Source organism: Crassostrea angulata, chromosome 2 (genome assembly GCF_025612915.1).
Source record: "Crassostrea angulata isolate pt1a10 chromosome 2, ASM2561291v2, whole genome shotgun sequence".
Taxonomy (NCBI): domain Eukaryota; kingdom Metazoa; phylum Mollusca; class Bivalvia; order Ostreida; family Ostreidae; genus Magallana; species Magallana angulata.
Window position 1 is genome coordinate 13,080,076 of NC_069112.1, and position 15,390 is coordinate 13,095,465.

The 15,390-nt window shown below is 31.8% G+C and overlaps 1 pseudogene; it reads right to left on the reverse strand.

Moving 5' to 3' along the window:
* Positions 1–5,138: 5,138 nt before the first annotated feature.
* On the reverse strand, positions 5,139–8,156 carry LOC128173916 (uncharacterized; annotated as a pseudogene).
* Positions 8,157–15,390: the final 7,234 nt, after the last annotated feature.

Sequence of the window (15,390 nt, forward strand, 5' to 3'; positions counted from 1 at the left end):
TATAATATTAACATACCATGAGATGCAGCAGATATACGCTGGATTGACCAATGATGTTCAAAATGAAATACTGCCTAATTTTACTTAGTTTGAAAAGTTACTTATATCAAATAAAGAATTAAATTTATTAGATAATGAAAATAAGAGACCAATGAAATTAGAGAACCAATGAAAAACGAAAGACTTTACTCAGCCAACTCAATGCAGTTGCGCAGTGTAACTGGCGGTTATTTAAAATTTAAGACTGTGTTTAACAAAAACGGCATAATAAAATAGATAAAACGAATAAATACATATAGAAATATGTTTGATACTATCACACAATGCTCTCCGATCAAATTCACACGACATTCAACTTTTAGTCAAGACGTCATCAATGTGTAAATCTACGTAATACAAACTAATTTCTGAAAAAAAAATTGTCTTCAGTATTTTTTTTAATATTTTTTTGGTTTACGTTTCGTTGCTTAGATATTTGAATATGTACATAATAATTAGGATTTGTGATTTCACGGAATTACATGTAACTAAGATTCCATATGCTTCTTTGACACCCAGCGCGTCCAGATTTTATTTTTGGCTACAAGTTCAGATTCTTGGAAATAGACTATAAACAGGAGGCACAATTTTTACTGCGAAACTAAAAGGGTTAAATAAAACCACGTGGTCTAAATTTAAATGACAATAACATTCGCAGGAGTGACAAACGATCGATTTAAATCCGTAATTTCACAAACTGTAGAAAGTCATTGTCAAAATATGGCATTGACTACAGTAGCATTAACATTCACTGAAAGTATGTACACACAATCAATAAATTCGGATAATCAATAATTTCTAAATAAAAAAAGCCTTTTGATAACCGAAGGTAAAGAATAGAATGGCATCGACGCTGTCCAAGACCATCGGAAGTTAAGGAGTCACGTGACCTATTTCCCAATGACCGACTGACAGCGATAGTTGCATAACTATTGTCAAATATTAAGTACAACAAAATAAGACGTGAAGGGACGTTGTATTAGGCAATTTGTTAAAAGATTTGACGCATCTTCTAGAGGTAACAATTTTCAGAAGTCACGTATTACACAATTATCAGTAATATGCCACGATGCTTGCATAATATGTGTATCTTATTGTTCAAAGGATGGAGCGTTAATTGAAAGATAACTTAAGAGGAATTTCCTTATATATAATAGCATAGCTTATTCTGTGTTTATCGTTAACTTTGATAACAGAATTCTGGAGAAGAATATTGACAGCTGAAACCTGAGAATGTTCTAACTCAATTCAAGTTTTTATTTTTCCTTTTCTTTTCAGAAGAAAACTTAATATTATGATTATATGGATTACCAATGTAAGTATTTTTGCTTTTTCAGCTCTACTGACGTAGGTCCGTGACCAATCTGCCGTGGCTGTAATCCAAAGTAAAAGGAATATTCTAAATAATTGATACAAGTTTATTCAAAGAAGCGTCGCATGGCAGTGCTTATAAACCAACAGTCACCAGTTACAAAAGTTTCTTATGGTTACGTATAATAGATCTAAAATCTGGTGATAGAGATGTTAACAATCGTAACAAAATAACATCTCGATTAACAATTTACAAAATTATAATAATAAACGCCAAAGAAACACATTTCAAACCTATCTATACCGAAATAAAATGACCAACGATAAAAAATGGAGGAAATTCGAACTTGGTACATCATTGTATATAACATAAAAAAAACCTTCGCGATTATTAATTTCTTGAAAGAGAAAAGCCTAAATAGCGTCTGCATAAGAATGTGACCCAATTCCTTTGTCTAAATGTAATGAACGCTTACAATTTACTCAAAACATATTTCCCGTACATGTGTCCCAAAATAATATTAACTTTTGTTTACCTTATTTACTAAAGAGCCGTTTAGATAAACAAATGGCTCTAAATTTAAATATTATGATTTGCCACGCATCAAATGCAATAAACAAATATATTAAACCAAACTTTAATCTACTACTACTAAATTCAAAACCATTTTTACTAAACACGCCTTAACAAAAACTATTTTTTTCCAATTACAATACGAATCAAAAACGGTTTTCCATTTAAATAAAGACCTTTAGCTACTGTAAACAATGACTTATTTCATGCATAACAAAGCTCAAATTTAGAAACTTGATTATAAAAAAGTAAAAACTATTTATGCAAACATACTCATAATATATAACAGTGAATTATTATTATATCTTTTGCAATTGAAACTTTTATCACCTAGCAATTAAAAATTAAATAAAATTAGATAAAGATAGACACACCTGTAATCCAGAGCAGAAGAAATATTTTAAAATAATTCATACAAGTTTAATCAAAGAAGCGTTGCGTGGAAGTGACCGAAGGAGGCAAGATTTCCAGTGACGACCCTACGTCTTTGAATTACAGTTTATATACCAATCAAAATCAAAAGTATTGAAATCACAGAAATATCAAACTTGCGAAAATTTTAGGAATAAACCTCTCGATGACAAAGCACGTGACTTTCAAAGTTAGCCCATCTAATTGACAAAGCTCAACACAGCTGTACACCGCCGTGGGCTATCCCAAATTTACCTCAAAAGGTAGGAAATACAATTACATTACATAATTGATTAACCCTTTAACATTTGGGCACTTTTGAAACAAATTGTTAGGGTTATAACGAGGTTTTTAAAATGTTTTCTGAATGAGTAATGAACTTCTAAAGATGTATGTATCATATATGAAAATGATTGTATTGATGTCAAGATATCATACATGACATAAAAATTGGGTTGCCATGGTAACATTTCGCGCATGGGCTGGGAAAAGAGCACAAACAACATAATTTTTTTCCTTAAATATTATGCAAACTTGGCTTTTATCATCCATAGTTATTACAGAAATTCAAAATAGATAAAACTAACCTGTTACACAAGTTGCCGTATCACTTATGTTTTTACAGATAGTATATTTTTTATGGTAACCATGGATACAATGTAAATTTTTGTTGCTTAGCAACTATTCCTATTTGCCAAATTTTGAAGTTTTTGTCAATTTGAAAATGTTTCTTTTATTTTTTGAAACTTGTTTAGGATAATAAAGAAGAAATAATTAACTATAAATTTCTAGAGACACTTCAGTTGTGCAGATTGGTTTTGAGTGGTTACCATGGAAACAGAGAGGTGTGGTATTCTAACTTTCCAGTATTTTTGAACAAAAAGATATCTTCCGCTTTAAATCTTTAAAGCACACTTTTAAGTATGATTTACACTTTAATCTTTTCTATATATATATATATATATATATATATATATATATATATATATATATATATATATATATATATATATATATATATATATTTCTGGTTGTAACGCGGCATTTGATTGGATAGATGCACATCACAAGAAACGCCTCAATGACGATGCACCAAATGTCAAAAACGTACTAATCTGCTTGATGTTATGTTTGAATTTTGAACAGATTAATATCATTTGAAAAAGTTCAGAAAAACGCAATCAATTTGTAGAGTAAATTACAGGAAATCAAATTTTAAGGAATGACCTCAATATCTACCCAATTATGCTCGTATAACCTGGGTTGGAGCAACTTGTAAACTGCTCCAACCCAGGTTATACAAGTATAACTTGGGTAGACAATGAGTTCATTTCTTAAATATATACAATATATTCTATTGTGGCAGCAGAATTTTAAAACTTATAATAAAAAATACAGCAAGTGAAGGCTATTAGTTTTTATAATTCTACATAAATTCAAAAACAAATTAACACAATTAACATAAATACTTGAAATAAATGTTAATGTGTAACTGACACACAATGCTTACATTTGGAGTTGCACTGAAGATGTAAAATAATATACATATACTTGAAATCTCTCTTGCTAATTGGTAACACAGAGAACAACAATTCTTAATGTCTGAATTTCCAAAATAATAACATATTGAAGCTCAAAGTTTCCTTTTTCTGCCTTTTGTCCTTGTCCAATCTTGAATGATTTTCCCGTCTGGAGAATGCCACTTGAGAAAACAGTTTCTTTCTCTCTGAAGACAAAGTGGCACTTCACATTTCGAACAGTAATAGTGGGTCTTGGTACTTGGAACTTTCTGTCCTAGCATTGATGCTTCACCACTGCAGCATATACAGTCTCTCCGGTTTTCTGAGATCATCGGCAAGCACTGGTCAACACTAGGTTTAGGACTGGGTGCAAGGTGGCGGTTCAAATCCAAACCCATCAATGACATGGAAGACTTTCACGATGCTCAATCTGGCCAAAGCTTGCTGAAACTCCATGAACTGAACTTTCATTGACTTTGTTCTTCATAAATTCCTTAAGAATGATGTAAGAATTCACAACCATAATGTCTATGCTATGAAAAAACAACACTTTCCACCAATGAAAGATTGATTTGATGTAGCATGGATACTTGTTTAACATTTGGTTGGATTTGTCAACACCTCCCATACTGGTATTGTAGTCCTGAACAATCAATGGCTGCCAAATCACTTTTTTCTTGTAGCCTGAACGTTCATTTACAGTTCGTTGACACTGTCCAATTGAAGAACCTTAATGGATAGGAGAAATAATGGTCACAGTTTTGCAGTCTCTCCGCTGTACGTAGACAAAGTCACCTCCCTATGCCATAGAAAATCTCCACGTGAGGACACCTTTTCAAAGAGTTCAATATCTTTCAAGCATTGGGGCATAGCACTACTTGTTCTTTAAACAGCACCTATCAGATATGTTTTCTGCTGTAAGAGATCTGTATCCAAATGTTGGGTGGTGTAGAAAGAATCAGTATAAATTCTATATCCCTGGTTGACAAGTTTCTTGCTCAGTTCCATCACTACATTGTATGCCAGCCCTTTGGTTCTGTTATTCAGCTCTGTTCTCTTTTTGCCAAGGTATACAAGAAATGCATATGTATAACCAGTAATGGAATCTGCTAGTCCCTACAACTTCAGGCCAAAACGTATTGGTTTGTCACGAATAAATTGTCGGATTCCCGAGTAGTGATGCTTTGATGCTACCATCCGTTCATCAACATACACAGACTCGTATGGCTGAAACAATGACTGTGATATGGATTCCACATGTTCCAAAAGACTACGCACTCTTGTCAGCTTGTCATCTATAAACAGAAGAAGTGATGTTATGTATAAATCAATATACATGTATGTACAATATATATTTATATGTTTACACAGGAACATTTTCATCCTGTATTATTTTCCACCAGTTGACCCTTATAATTGTTAGAAGATATGCACAATAAATGCTTTCCATATTGAATGGCAGGTTTACAATAAATAAACAATATAATTCAATAGATGAGCATATTCTTAGGTCGTAGGAATAAAACATCGCATCAAATTTACTGCAGATTTGAACATCTATACTGAAAATTACTTTTGTCTTAAACAACAACAAATCCTAAATTCAAAAGGACTAAAATTCTTAGAAAAAATTAAAGGATTGGAAAGTCCTTGTAATAAGAGCATCTACACATTGTCTTCTAAATACATACAAGATTTTGTGAAATTCCGTTCAGAAGTAAGGATGGCGAAAAACGGGACTGATTGACATACGGATGAAAATACCCCCCCCCCCCCCCTTGTGATGCTCATGACAGCTGAGACCATGTTGTTGTTGTACAATGGACAAGTTGACCAATATCTCTCTATAGTTTGGAGATTGACCACAGACATGTATATCAAAATTCCCACAAACCTAAAAGCAAAATGAATAAAATTACCAAATTTATAAATCAGTATAAAAAATAAATTTTATCGAATGGAGGAAAATCAATACAATAAATTCAAATTCACATTTCCATATAAAATAAATCTAAGATATCAATTAAGTCATTTGACAATTTATGTGTTTTTGTTCTTTAAATCTGTATATATACTCAGTAGATAATTTTTGTACAATGCAAAGCAGTAATAGGTACAGAGCCCAGCACAAGCACAAAAACCCCACCTAAAGTTTACTTGCTAGAGTAAGTAGTTTTTTTTAAAGTAAATAAGCAATATTGCTGCTTTTGTTTGTCATATTTGTGTTTTGTAGACTAAATTACCTGTACATCTCTTCAACTGTGACCCTTGTCCATGCCCCACATGCTGTTGGCATATGAAAAAATTTGGCCCTTAGAAATCAAAGTTTCTGCATGATGGTTGGTGGCAATACAAATCTCTAGCATTATTTCTTGAGTCAGGAACAGAAGAAAAAAATCAACTGGCTTTCGGAACTCTGACTGTCTGTCTAAAAAATGATCGTTATTGTAAAAAATGCAAAACTGTATGCAATCAAAAATGGTTAAAATTATTGTAACTGCTGAACAGTCTCCCATTCTTTTAGATAACACTTGTAGACAGTTGAGACACAACTTTGATTGATAAATATGTATTCAAATTGACTGATATCATGATAGAAGTCAATCAAACACATATTGCCTAACTCAATCTTATTTTGAATATAGCTTTTATGCACAGATTACAAATTCTTTTCAAAGAGGATGGGGGCTGAACCAATTCATAATTATTCATTCACATATGGCAAGAAAACATTACAGTTTCCCAGTACAGCACATCTATCATATACTAGATTACAAATGAAACCAGACTAATATAATCACCCTCCCAAATTTAAACTTTTACAGTACCCTGTTTCAGACAAGACTGATTGTTTTAAATTTTCTAATGAATAATATTTCATACCTCGCCCTATTTTGACTCTTCACAAGGAACATGATTTTTGTTCTCAGTGTAACTGTGTTATAGAATTGTCATACTGGGAAACTGTGCTGGATTTGAGACATACATCTAATAAATTCTTTTGGGGCAGTCCTAGTGTTTTTGACACAAAGTCTCAATTTGAGAAATCATAATGGTACATGTATGTAGTGATTTCCAGGAAGGTTGGAGAGGTGTTGGTCAAAGTCGAAAGTAAACTCCCTTCTTTCTGCTGGGGACTTTAGTATATTCCAGAATAAAGTATATTATAATGATTAAAAATATTTGTACCTGGTTAAAAAACCAAGCTGAATACCAGGAGGAAGACATGGCCTGAAGGAAAACAGCCGGGAGTCCCTCATTCCCTCATCAATGTCATTCTGGTCTCTCCAGTATATATGTTCTGCAAGTGGATCCTGAGAAGCAGAGCTATCTGTAGTCTGGGACAGAGTCTGAGAACTTGTCTGTGATGGGGGATGTCTGAAAAATAATTTAAAGCATGCATCCAAATTGAACCAATATTTGCTGAAGACCATTTCTTACCAGTGCATTGTTACATCAGTTTATTGACACATAAAAAATATATATATATAGGCCTATGATAAATGTTGTAACAATGCACTGGAGAGAATGTTACCTGGTCACAGCATACTTCTTAAAATAATAGATGTATTTATTTTAGAGTGTTTACTGCTTTTAATTCAAATAGGCTACTAAAGACTTTAATCATACCGTTGAAATTAAATAAGAATTTAAAATATATATTGACTTGAATTATTTTAAAAAATAAATAGGTCTGACAAGACTCTAAAAGTTAACCATCAAGAATGAAATGCTTCATCAGAAAATTGATCAACCATGTTTTTTAGCACAGTAGTCAGTCATTAGTTCTAATTTTATCAATTTTCAATTTACAAAGCACCATTTTCACCAATACCTCTACATGTTAATCATGATAATTGTGCTTTATTCTGTTTGATGTGACGAGAGAGAGAGAAAGAGAGAGAGAGAGGCGGGGGCACCTGCGTCGCACATGACGATTTTTGTATTTGATGCAGCATGCAGTTCGTACATGTATCTTTCACAATTTTACGAAATTCATGAATGAGTGTGGAAAAGAAACTGATGAAAAAACATTTTATGATCAAATAGTGATTAAATAAAATAACTCATAAGCGGTACAAAGCGGTATTTTTTAACAATATATTCATTTTATGAAAGCTGCTGGCTATTTTTTTTCTCCGGTGTGTTGTTTACACACTGCAGATTACTTACCCAATTTGCAAGGAATCTGATGGTTCAAAAGTTTCATCTTGGTCATCTGCTTCTTCGGACAATCTTCCAGTCAACAATAAGTCAAGATAGTCTTCCTCATCCTTGGAGAGATTCTCGTCAAAATCCATTTTACCCGCTGTTTATTCTCAACAATAATGCCGGAAGCGCATAATTTTATTGCGCCCTCTCTATTCTCGTCACAAACCGCGCGAAAATTTAAATTTACATACCATTTCAACGGCACTTTGTGTAATATAGATTCAACTGACAAGTTTCAAAATAATACCACAAAGAAGCTGATATCTTATATTTTTAAAGTATCAATTTTCTTTTTTCTATTACGTAATTGCTATTTGTTTATATGCGTTTTTGTCAATCGTTTACGTTTTTCTTCGATAACAGTTCACTGCTTGTAGTGAACCCTAAAGTTTTTCCTTTATTTTAAGATCTAAACGCAATAGTTGAATTAAAAAAAATACACGATTAGTTTTATTGAGGTCTTAAGATTTTTAGGTTATAAATTTTATTTCGAAATATTTCTTATTTTTTTTACACAATCAAAATCTTTTCAGAACACGTGTAATCACAGAAATCGAAAATTACGGAGATTTCTCGCACAGCCTCCTCTTAATTAACTTTTAATTTACACGTTTTCTTTTTAGTACTTGTTAATATTTTCTATATATTTAAATTTAACAGATTCTCACAATGAAATTGATACCTTGTTTTTAGAAAACCGTCCACTATAAATAAAACTATCTAATATTTTGAGCAACATGTATTGATTAAATTTGCTTACCGGTCAAATTTGACCGGTACGAACCTCAAAGGGTTAAGCCTATGTAAGACCAGGCCGAATATCAAAGGCTGATAAAAGAACATATATTAAGTTGACATGTCAAAGATTACTCGATTTATACCTTTTTATACTTTGTAAAATAACTATTTACCAAATAAACACCATGTCCAGCAGAATTTCTGTCATTTGTTTAACATTTGACATTTGAATGAGTCAAAGAAACTCAAAGATAAATTGGAAAAAGACAGTAAATAATTTAACTACCTAATTAAATTATTTCTTTGCAAATTTAGTAAAAATGTTGAAAATGTTTAGTGGTATAATATTCTTTATTTTAAATATATCTGTCTTTCCACACATTTATTTAAAAAATTTACTTTGTTGTTATGACTTCTTTCCTCCAAAATATTCATAAGAACAAAGTTTATTTATTCAAAAATTAACTTCGTTGTAATGACTACTTTCCTCAAAAATAGTCATAACAACAAATTCAATTTTTAAATAAATTTGTGGAAAGACATTATATATTTTCGATTCAACACCTACGTAGAATGGTTCAAGATTTTTCTCTACTTAATTCCTAAAAAAAAACAATTTACCCGCATCGTGATAAATTATGTATAGACTTCAAATCTAAGTACTTTTATAAGGACACTTCGACACAAGTCTGTTCTGGCCAAATAGTCTTTGAAAATACGTTTTTTTTAGATTACTGTATACATGTATATATAAATATATATGTATATATATATATATAAATATATGTGTATATATACAAATTTTAACCATGTCTTTACTAGCCCCGTGGATCATGATTTGAGCAAACTAGAATTTAGACAACCAAAGGATGCTCCGAACCGAGTTTCAATATTTTTTTCTCAGAATGGATTTTGAGACGATATTTGAAAAAGAGCAATATTTGTTAGATAATTGTAAATCATCTATTATTGAAAAAGGATGTGATTCTTTAATTCCACATTAATCAAACATATTTGCTAAAATTTGTTGAATTTGGCACAATAGCTCCAAATAGAACGAACTTTAACTTATTACATTAATTCTTACAGTTACGAACAATCCTAATGCTTAAGTATGTTGCTATACAGTTCTGACCCGTTAGGCGGAGAATACCAGTCCGGTGTAAGTTAACTTTCTCCCCTGATATTGTTATTCCAAGAACAATATTCTAATATTACAGTTTTACATTAAATAATCAGAGAGGGACCCACAACGCAATGACAAATAGGTGATAATCATCATATCATGATAAACAAATGCAAATTGGAGACCTTTAAAATTAGAAAATCACGGGCAATAAAAACCCTAGAGTCATCCACATCGAATAGTTCAAAAAATAACAGGGATTAAATTTAAAATCAGGGAAAGTGTTTTTTTATAATGGTGTTTGTTTTAATTACCCCGAGAATCGGCATAAAATATGATATTAAGTAATTTGAAAACTGCATTATAAATTCATGAAGCATAAATGCAGTTTACGGGTTTAAAAACACTACGTATTTCAGTCTCCATAGCTATCAGGAGACTTTCGAATTCTAGCAATTCGTCGCGGAAAAACGCGAGGGTTGCGGTTTGATAACCTAGTACTCGTTCAACCGTGGTATCATCTACTCGACCCGATGACCTTGTCGTTTCTTCGATTTCATTGGAGGAATTGTAATCAATTATTGTTCGATTCAAGGTACCGGTAGGTTCAGGAAACACTTGAGTTCTGAAATGAAGAAAGTTCATAATTAGTATTTGTCTCAATATTATTCAGTTTGTCTTAAAGAAGACAGTTGAATTTCTGGGTTTCTTAAACACGCAAGTTTTTATTGTTTTGGTTTATGAACTGCTAGAATCTGATTCTTGGCTGTCCTCTGATCTATCATCATCTGCTATTTCATCTGCACATGACCTAAAAATATCCTGACTTTCTATCTTCCTTTTCACACTGCCGGCATTTAAATGTTTTGAGACGGAATGGAATTGAATGGAACATATTCCTTTGCAAAGTCCTAGTACTTTTCCTGTTGTTGATATCCATACCAAAAAAAACAAAACAAAACAAAACATCAATTGGTACACAGGGATGCCATCCGAACATAAGATTATGTGGTGTATTCCCTATGGCATCACTCCTAGTGGCATACTATGCTTGAGCTAGTGTGCTACAAAAGATTTCCAATCTGCCTTTTATTCCTCTGTTAATGTTGCGAGCATCCTAATAAGAGTTTAATTGAAACGTTCTGCCGAACCATTTCCCATGGGATGATAAGGAGTCGTTCGCGGTTTCTTTATCCCAAAAATTTGCTAAAGATGTTGAATAACTTTTAACCCAAAACTTCCTACCCTGATCACTGTAAATTTTCTTTGAAAAACTGTAATAAAGACAGAAATGTTCATATATGTTTTAACTTGTCAAACTTTTTTTATTCTAAATTTTGACTAGTCACCCTTTTAAACTATTTTCAACATTGTAATATTCTCAAATATACGTTGTTTCTTAATCCCCACCAGCCGTCTTAAATGTTAAAGGGGTATGGTCACGATTTTGGTCATTTTTATCGGTTTTCAGTATTTAAAATGCTTAAAGAATGCATTTCTTATTATCAAATGAGTTTTGAGAGTCTGTGGTAGAGTTATAAGCAAGATACAGGGCTCACATTTCAATGAAACAGGGCTCGTGCCCTGTTTTTATTTACAAAGGCTCAATATACCTGTAAAATTCTTTTTCAAACTGATTTATCTATCTTCTTATTCATTTCAAGCATAACTAAACAGTTCGAAAGGTCAAACACATTATTCTTGTTTTAAAACTTGAATTTCTACTTCAGTATTCAAGATATAAACAAAAGCTTTGTTGATATAGCAAAGAGTTGTAAGCTCTGTAACTCGCTTATAACTCAACGAATGTCACATTAATTTTAGTTTTCTATTAAAATGCTTGCTGAAGCATTATACCATTAAAAATGAAAAACAATATGTTTGACCCAAATCGTAACAATGCCCCTTTAAGTCAAGGAAATGTTAATTTCAGTTATTGGATGTGATCACACTGAGTATCAAAAGCGCATGCATTACTCTAGTCGATGTAACTGTTTACACGACGTTTTTGTATAAGCATACGTTCTTACTTCATATAATTGGCACATTTAAGCTGCATTGTCATCATGTGTGTTGTGGATGGCAATCTTCATTGTATATCCTACTTTAGAACTGTTCCTAAAATGTACGTTTGCAAGTAAATGATTCTGAGCAAAAAAAAATGATATAGAAAATGTTCGTGTACCTACAGTCTATTATTTTGGTCTTTATTTTGAGTGTCTACACACGCAAATATTGAAAAATTTCACCCCCCAGTTGTCATGTTAGTTGATTAAAATTTAATCAAATCAATTAACAATAATATATCACTATCTTGCTTATTCGGAATTATATAACCTAGAGTTATCGTTCGTTACACGGATTATCTCTCCATTAGACCAGGTAGAGCGCTATGTAACCATAGTTGAAATATGCGTTTTTGTCAAGCTTAATCAGTTGGTTATGACAATTTAAAAATACAATTATAGGATGGGGTTATACTATTAAATATTAGGGAGATTTGACAAGCAAATTTAATTATACCATCTACTAATAATAAAATGCGGTTGCTGGCGATGACGTGTGTGGTTCCAGGAGAGCGCAGCTGATACATGTACATTTCTTTATCCAGAGAGAACTTGACAGGCAAAGCATTCATAAAGACATAGATTTTTTTTCTGTACCTTTCTATAGAAAATATTTCATTCTATAAGTAGTTTGAAGTACAAAGATTGCAATTATACCCGCGTACTTGCACTGATATTTGGCGGATGTTACTATAATTCCTTTTAATAGATTTCATTTAGATTATTTAATGACTGGTTTCAATTTCATTGTCGTGGGAATTTAAGAAATAATGAATAAAAACATTTGTAACCTACCTGTTACATATACTTACGCATATGACTTATCAAGTTTTCATTAAAGGTGGTATGGGACACTGTCATGTTGTGACGTATTGTTTATCGAAAAAAAAAAAAATGAAGTGTAATTACTTACGATGTTTCCTTCCCAATATTGTCACCTAACAGCGTAGCGTAATGAGTTAGATGGTTAACTATGAATCTGTAAGTCATGATTTCTAATTACGCTCGGGGTTTTACAATTTTTATCTCTCCAAATACTTTTAATTGCTATTTTTTGGTCAAATATTGTACCGGTGAAAGTACTTCAATTTTAATGTCCTTTGATCCACATTAATATCGACAGACGTCCCATACCACCTTGAAGTTGAGTTACGATTTTGTACGACAACATTCATGTTTTTATCTAAATAGTTCATTTCATTCTTTAATTTTTATGAAATGTTATTCCAAAACATGGCTTTGAAGTGCATGACTAATTGATATCAATTTTGTTTTTGTGCATTTCTTTTTAAATTTCAATTATATTATAATATTTTCTCACGCTTTACTATATATTTGGTTCTTATAGATGGTAAGCGAATAAAGTAAAATTCATTCATACAAAGGGGACTGAGATAAAATGGTATACAGTAATACAGGTACAAAACATAAAATGAACAAATAAACAAATAAAACTACGAAACATTTGTATAAGCAATCTCCTTAAATGCTTTGAAAAAGAAAGTATTTCTAATTTAAAACCAAAAACAAATTCTTATTTCGATGGAATCTAAATTATAAAGCAATGAGATCTATGTTCAACTATGTCATTCCTCTTAACCTTGTTATATCTGTTTAACACAGCGAATCAGTTTTGTTAATAAATTTCAATGCTTCTATACTACAATATTAAAATAATAGACTCGAATTTTTGGGCTTTAAGACCGAGAAATTGGAAGAGTACTGTCTTTTGTTTTATATATTTCAAACATCATTATTATAATCTAGTATTGATAAAACATCCTGCATGACAATCGCTTTCTGGCTAGATAACAATACCCACTGCGTGTATTTTTTTTCATGAAAGCATTGGATTTTAAACGAATGCAGCTTAACGGACTAGTGCAAACGTTGTTACTTGAAAGAGAGTGTGAGGTCGGGGCGGGGAACTTTCGGACAGAAAATCTTGACGAACAACAAAGATCACTTCACAAATACCCCAAATACCAGTCCGCGGAGTTGACCGGGGGAGGTTGGGGGGGGGGGGGGGTCTCGTTCATGTATCTTTGAAGTAAATCGGAATCTATACTACTATATTAAAATAATAGACTCGAATTTTTGGTCTTTAATACCGAGAAATTGGAAGAATACTATCTTTTGTTTTATATATTTAAACATCATTGGTACTTGAAGAAGATTACATGTACAAGTTTGTTTTTATTTTTTCTCAGTTAGGCTTTGCTAATTAACTCAATGAAACGATAATTCCTCAAAAAATCCCGGAAATCACCTAGATGTTTTGGATTTTACAATCTTGCTCTTGCGCAATACATTCACGCTAACGGGATCTTCAATTTATGTTTCCACAATATCACATCTGCATGAATAAACTCTGAAATTATAATACAAATACGGGTAAATTTTCATTGGACATTTGCTATATATTCAGTTTATAAATATTAATGATTTCTTATGAGAGAAAGTATAAAATAACAAATATATACATTTCAACTAAGTACTTACTTTTGTCTTCGTGATGACAAAAAATATTTGATTACGCGTGCAAAAAAGTTACATTATATTTGTTAGGAGAGTGAAGATAAAATATGTTTTATCGTAAAAATAATTAATGTCCTACGGACCCAGTTTTACAAAGAAAAAACGTGTACGTTAGTGGAAAGGTGTTGAATTTTTTTATTCTATGGATTATAGTTTTTAGTTGAAATGTATTTGCAGTGTCAAAAAGGTTAGTTGTGATGAATTTAACTGATATTTTCAAGGCAACTTCATAAACTTTCTCCAAAATCGTTCCGGAGCGATTCTGCAATTTTCTGCTACATTACGGGTATAAGGGAGGTTCTAACTGTGGTGAGGGCCTTTCCCGAGACACAGTTAGATTATTCAAATTGAAGAAAGTGTAGTGAAATTAATAGCATCATTGTAGGCTTATAGCTTTGTTACGTAAATGTCAATAATAAGGTGTGTCGATGTACCTATTTCGAAAGTGTCCGATATGCAATGTCAACCCGTGCACGCACGGATCAAAGTCTAGTTATATATAAATAATTTCCATATTATGTTATTGCGTTGTCCTTAGTTTTAAAGTATAGGGAAAATTCATTAGGAATTTCTGTTTCTGTATTTGATTTCTATAAAAAAAGCCGATTTTCAACTCAAGCCCTCTTTGATATTTATAACATGTTTCATTTTGCCGCTACAGGTGGTTGCATTTTATCAGAGAAATCACTAAACCACCAGCAATCTATAGCTTAATAATTGACAAAAAGATGAACTGTTTAAAAGAATAAGAATCAAAATGTCTTTCATTCACAATGTTTAACGATTGACCAACAATATGTTTAACATTATTCATGTTATTGATTGTAATCAAACGCATTATTAGATTTCATAAGA